Below are 5,856 nucleotides of genomic sequence, written 5' to 3'. Positions count from 1 at the left end.
AGGCAGCATAGCACTAGGCAGTGAATGCAGTAACAAGAACAGGAGAAACAAAAGAGAAGAAAGAGCAAATAGTGGCAGTGAAACTGTGATATTTACAAAGCAATGAAGATGGTAGTGAAACAAACTAACAATGATCATGGGAAAGAAGCAAAAATCAGTGGCAATGAGGCACAAAGGCAGTTAGCCTAAGGCAAGGGAGCAGCAATGAAACAAATGGTAACAGTGGCAGTTAACAGGAAACAAAACCAAATAAACCAAGGCTGTTAGCCAAGGGCAGGGAGGAGAAGAAGTAACAAAACAGTTAAGTTGCAAGTGACTATGAAAACAAAATGTGGGTTAAACTAAGGCTTTGAATCCACCCTTGTGTCCTAGCCAAACAATGTGATCCTAGGTTGAGTTGAAAATCCTATGCATACATCTAGAATGGGAGGAAAACTAATTTGCTCACTAGTTTGCCCCTAGCATTGACTGTCTTTTGACAGAACAATCAATCACAGGCACTATGAGCATCAATCTCTTCTCATTGCTCAATCAACACACTGCACTAAGGCTCTAACCTAGCATTCCACTATCTAACAGTGCACTACAGCTTCATCTGAGCCTCAGCAGTGAACTCAGAACATAATTAACACTACAATGGAACTAAACATGATCAATAGGAACAACACATGAATAACAGGAACAACACAACAGGGCTAGGGCTTCGTCAAGTTTTAAACAGGAAATTAAACTAACTAGCATGTGAGAAACAAAAATTGAAAGATGGAATTAAACAGCAAAGAACAAACATAAACAGAAATTGAAGAACCCTAAATATTAAATTGAAAATTAAAACTAAAATTAAACAGTGATTAACCCAAATTTGGGGGTATCTCGGCTAACCAAGAACACCCTTTAACATCCTACATCAGTTCCTATTTATAGTTTACAACAAAATATAAAACCCTAATTCGAAACCCTAATTTTTTGGGGAAAATCAAATTCTCTCACCAATTTCCTGAATTGAGCTTGACCCATGCTTTGGGTATGTCCCCTCTGCTCTTCTGAAGCTTTTCCTGCCCTCAATTTTGTACTGCAACCCTAGCTCGAGTTGTTTCATCAACTCCACACCTAGGTTAGAGAGATGTGGGTTTGAAAAAGCAACTAGGCTAGAGGGTTGGAGAAAGTGATGTTGTCGGGTGGTTGTGATGGTGGTGTGGTTCGAGGTGGAGATGTAGCTGGTGGAGGTGATGGAGTTGCAGAGCTCTGCAAATTTTGGGAAGAAGGGGAAGAAGAGCTCGAGAGAAGAATGGGTTAGGGGCTGTTTGTTTTGGGGTATAAGGGTTCGGTTGCTAGGGTGTTGAGCGGGTGTAGCGAACTTTGATGAACAGCAAGTAAAGAGCGTTGGATGATCCCATATAGATTGAATCGAACGGCTATGATGGAGAGGTATGTAGCGACCGTTGGATTATGAGATACAACAAAATTAACGACACCAGATGGAGTTAGGTGTTGTAGTGTTAAGCGGAAGTATCGAGGTTTGATGCGCAGGCAAAGAAGCGACCGTAGGATCTGAATGTGATCTAATCTGAAGGCTTGGAATTTAGGTACTATGGTGTTTTGCAGGGACTTCAGATTTTGATGAACGATGAAGAAGCGACCATTGGATGATGAGATGAATCCGATCTAACGGCTGAGAATGGAGGCGGGTATGGATATAGAAAATGGGTTTGGGTAAGGGTTTGGGGCCTTGGGTATGCCAAGCCCATATCTTCTTTAAGAACAATTCTTCCTTCTTGAGCCCATCCTAGCTTTTTGGACGTGCGCTCCATTCTTTGCGTCTTCCTTGCGTAATTTCTTCCGGCTTTTCACTACTTTTCTGCTCTTTTCCGCTCTGCTATTCATCCAAACTTTATTTATTACCTAAAAATGCAAAATTAAGTAAGAAAAATATTTATTCTTGAAAACAATGAAAATACAGAATATGGGATAAAATGTAGAATTAATGCACAAAAGATGAGTTAAATGCCAACAAAAAGGGATAAATATATACAATATTTGGCACTCATCAAATACCCCCAAACCTGAATTTTACTTGTCCTCAAGTAAAACAAAACTAAGGAAATCCTACCTATACCACTGTCGCTGGTCTCTCGAATGCATTTAGCGTATGCACTAAGCCTTTTAAACCACTAAGTGTCCCTAGTGGACGAGTTGAAGTCTCGTGAAGGTTTGCTTAGAACGTACCTACAAAGTTCTAGGTCAAAATATAAGCTCAGATTCCATCAAATGTGACATGTGCAAGTCAGTTTAAGCTCACAGCAAAATGGAGATGTCAATCTAGCTATCAAGGCACAATCCTAGCACTGATAACAAATAAAGACATGTGATAAGAGTGTAAAGTGTATCTACACATGTGTAAAGAAAGATCGGATGTTATGACTACTAATCACCAAGAGATAGTTTCTCAGGCTAAGAACCAAGGTCGAAATCTAGCTAGCTGTCCGGACTTTACGAGAATTGTGAATGAGTTGGAGGTATTTCACAATTACTCGCGTTGTACATCAATGGCATACACCCTTCCTTGCTTATTACAATGAAACAACAAAAGACTTTACATGACTCTTATTTACATTGACTACTCTCTTTTATTTTTGGAACAAGAGAGATGGAATTGATAAATACTTGATTTTTTTTTATTTTCTGATATTTTTTTTTTTTTGAATATATACATCGTTTTTTTTTTTTTTTTTTTTTGATAAGGAAACACTTTTTGATACATAACAAAAGAAACAAAAAATTACATGACACTTTGCAAGAGGTAGCCCTTTTTGATGCACCCAGTTAAATTCGATGGTTGTCTTTCTTAATGTAACCTCCACCTTCTATCCCAACCAACCAAAGAACAAGCTAGTCAAGTTTCGTTCAGTATTCTAAAGTGATTGGCAATCGTGACTTCCTATCAAACACCTTGAAGATCGAGGCCATACATGTATTGGTAGATCGTGCGCGTGCAAATTTCTTATCACTATGTGAATTGTGCTAGAATCAGGGTGCCTAAATATCTAGACTAAGACTCCTAATAATTACATATTTGCACAAGAGTCAACATTTCAAGGTAAATGAGCTCCATTTTTATGTTTTTTTTTTTAATTTTTTAATTTTGATTTTTCAATTTCAATTTTTTTTTTTTTTTTTTGGAATTTTTCAATTTTTCAAAAAAGGAGTTTTGTTTTCAATTATGGCATATTATCAAAGTATCTACTTTTCACCCCCAAACCTAAACTAAACATTGTCCTCAATGTTTCAAAATATGAACAAAATTATAATACAACATATGAAGAGGATCATGTTGAGTAGAGAAAAAGGAAAGAGAATACCCGATTTCGGCGAAAGCAATATTAGAACTCCGTTATTCAAGGCAAGAATCCAACATATGTCAGCCGAGATCATATTGGATTAACAAAATATATACAAAAGGAACAAAAAGGTTTTTAAGAAATTTTATCTACTGGATTATATACAAAAATTCACCATACACTAACAATCTAAAGAGTTGAGGATCAACCCAAAAGACAAAGTGTAGAGGTTTCAACAGCTTCACACAATAATAATATGATAGGCATGCAAGTGAAGCTGTGAAACAAAATGAGCTACCCCCAAACCTGGATTTTACAAGATATAATTTTGAAAACAAAATCGCGCAGTTTGGGGGTTCATCATGCACAAGGTCTAGCTCGAAATGAACTGTGCTAGGGACGGGCAAACATGCTAATTCCAACTGTGGTTCCTCAAATGTATTATACTTAGAAGCAAAATAGTCCAAGAGGACTTGGGAAGCACACAGTTCCAAACCTAGATTAGGGACTCTCAGAAAAGTCGGTTTGACAATATGGGTACAAACCAAATCTAGGTTGGGTGGAAGGCCATCAGATTGTGACTTATGTAGGACGATAGGCACATCTACTAATCACATCAACATCTCCTAAGTCTTCTACACGTGTCACAACATGCTTACCATGCTCACACAAATCAGAATCATCAACATCATCAGAAGAATTATTCTCATGCATCGGCAAATCAGTGGAAACATCACAACGTGACCCAGGTAGAGAATCAGACACAACAATTATATTTTCATGCATATTAGTGTCAACAGAAGATTCTATATTACCTAAGTCATCTTCATAGGACAGATGCACATGCTCAAAATCAGTATCAACATCACATGTATATGGAATACTAGAAGAAACATCATTCATGAAGGTCGAGGCAGAGAAGCCTAATGTATTTGAACCCAAAGGTTCCATAACATTTTCAGCATAGACATGTTCTTCTAACATAACATCATCATCATCATCATCATAGTAATATGCATACTTGTCCCTATTAGCAGTTGTGGTGTCATTAGTCAACTCATGTTCCTCTAGATTAGGTTCATATTCAATATCATACACATGAGAAGGACTAGACATGCTATTTCCAAAGTTCAATTCATTACCACCAATATCATGTGACAGTGTCTCAGTTTCCCTAATGGACTCCCAGTGACGGGTTTTCTCTGCAATCTCAGCTAAAAATTTCCATGCATCATCCACAGTTTTATCAAGAAATTCACCATTACACATACACTCAACCATGGCTCGAGATTTAAAGTCTAGTCCCTCATAGAGGATAGCGACAAGTCTCCACTTCTCAAATCCATGGTGTGGACATTCGCTCAACAAATCATTAAAACGTTCAAAATAGTCAAAAACAGTTTCCTCATCCAACTGGACAAAACAATTGATATTTTGACGAATAGCGATGGTCCTATGATGTGGAAAAAATCTTTGGAAAAATTGATTAGTGAGTTGTTCCCAAGTGGTGATTGATTGTGGTCTCAAACCGTAAAACCATGTTTTGGCCCTTTCCTTTAGAGAAAATGTAAACAAACGCAATTTCAGAGAGTCTTCGGACATATGATCAGGTTGCATAGTCCGACAAATTTGTTCAAACTCTCTTACATGAGTATAGGGGTTCTCAGAATCGAACCCTCGAAATATAGGAAGTATTTGTATCATGCTTGCATTTATTTTAAAAGGGTATTGGTTTGAGGTAATACAATACATGATAATGGAATTTTTATTGTGGGATACATGTATTCATGGAGAGCACTAGGTTGGCCCATATTGAAAAGACACAAAGCCCACTATTTGGTTTTAAGGGTTTGGATTTTTGGGAAAAATTTGGTTTTGGTGGGAGACATTTTTTTGGTTTTTTAAAATTTGGGAGCAAGTTTGGTTTTAATGGGATAGAGAAGAAAAAATTTGGTTGTTAAAATGGGAGCAAGTAAAATTTGGTTTTTGAATGGGAGAAAAGTTTTGGTTTTTGAAATTAGGAGCAAAATTTTGGTTTTTTTTTTTTTTTTTTTTTAAAGAAAATAAAATTTGGTTTTTGAATGGGAGCAAGCCCACTGTTGGTTTTGTGTTTGCTTTGGCTCAGCTGGTTTGAAAACGTTTGGTGAAACTGAGTCCAAAATCTCGGCCTAGAATTTGGGTACTCGGCCCACTAACGAGTTAACCTAGCGTGATCGGTTACAAGCTCAGCTGGGTTTAAAAACCCAGAATACAAAATACAAGTCCAAATTAAACAAGCTCACAAAAATTAAATACAAGCCCACAAATTAAACAAACAAGCCCACAAAAATTAATTACAAACCCAACAGAAAATAAAAAGCCCAAAAATTGGCTTTAATATTACAAGCCCACAATTAAAAATTGGAAGCCCACAATTCGGGTTCTCTTAAATGGGTTACCTTTTAAGCACAGCCCAGCTGCTCTGATATTGTTGCAAAAACCCAGTTGGGCTTTGGTTCTTTTCCTTGGTGGCGTCCCA

At 37.2% G+C, this 5,856-nt stretch overlaps 1 non-coding gene across 1 annotated transcript; it reads left to right on the top strand.

Annotated features, from left to right (window-relative positions):
* The first annotated feature begins 4,677 nt into the window (after positions 1-4,677).
* On the top strand, positions 4,678-4,781 carry LOC113284892. Its single transcript, XR_003328419.1, has one exon. It is a non-coding gene; the product is annotated as a small nucleolar RNA R71 (small nucleolar RNA).
* The last annotated feature ends 1,075 nt before the right edge of the window (positions 4,782-5,856 follow it).

The sequence above is a fragment of the Papaver somniferum genome, chromosome 5, assembly GCF_003573695.1.
Source record: "Papaver somniferum cultivar HN1 chromosome 5, ASM357369v1, whole genome shotgun sequence".
NCBI classification, from domain to species: domain Eukaryota; kingdom Viridiplantae; phylum Streptophyta; class Magnoliopsida; order Ranunculales; family Papaveraceae; genus Papaver; species Papaver somniferum.
This window is presented reverse-complemented; position numbering and strand designations above follow the sequence as displayed.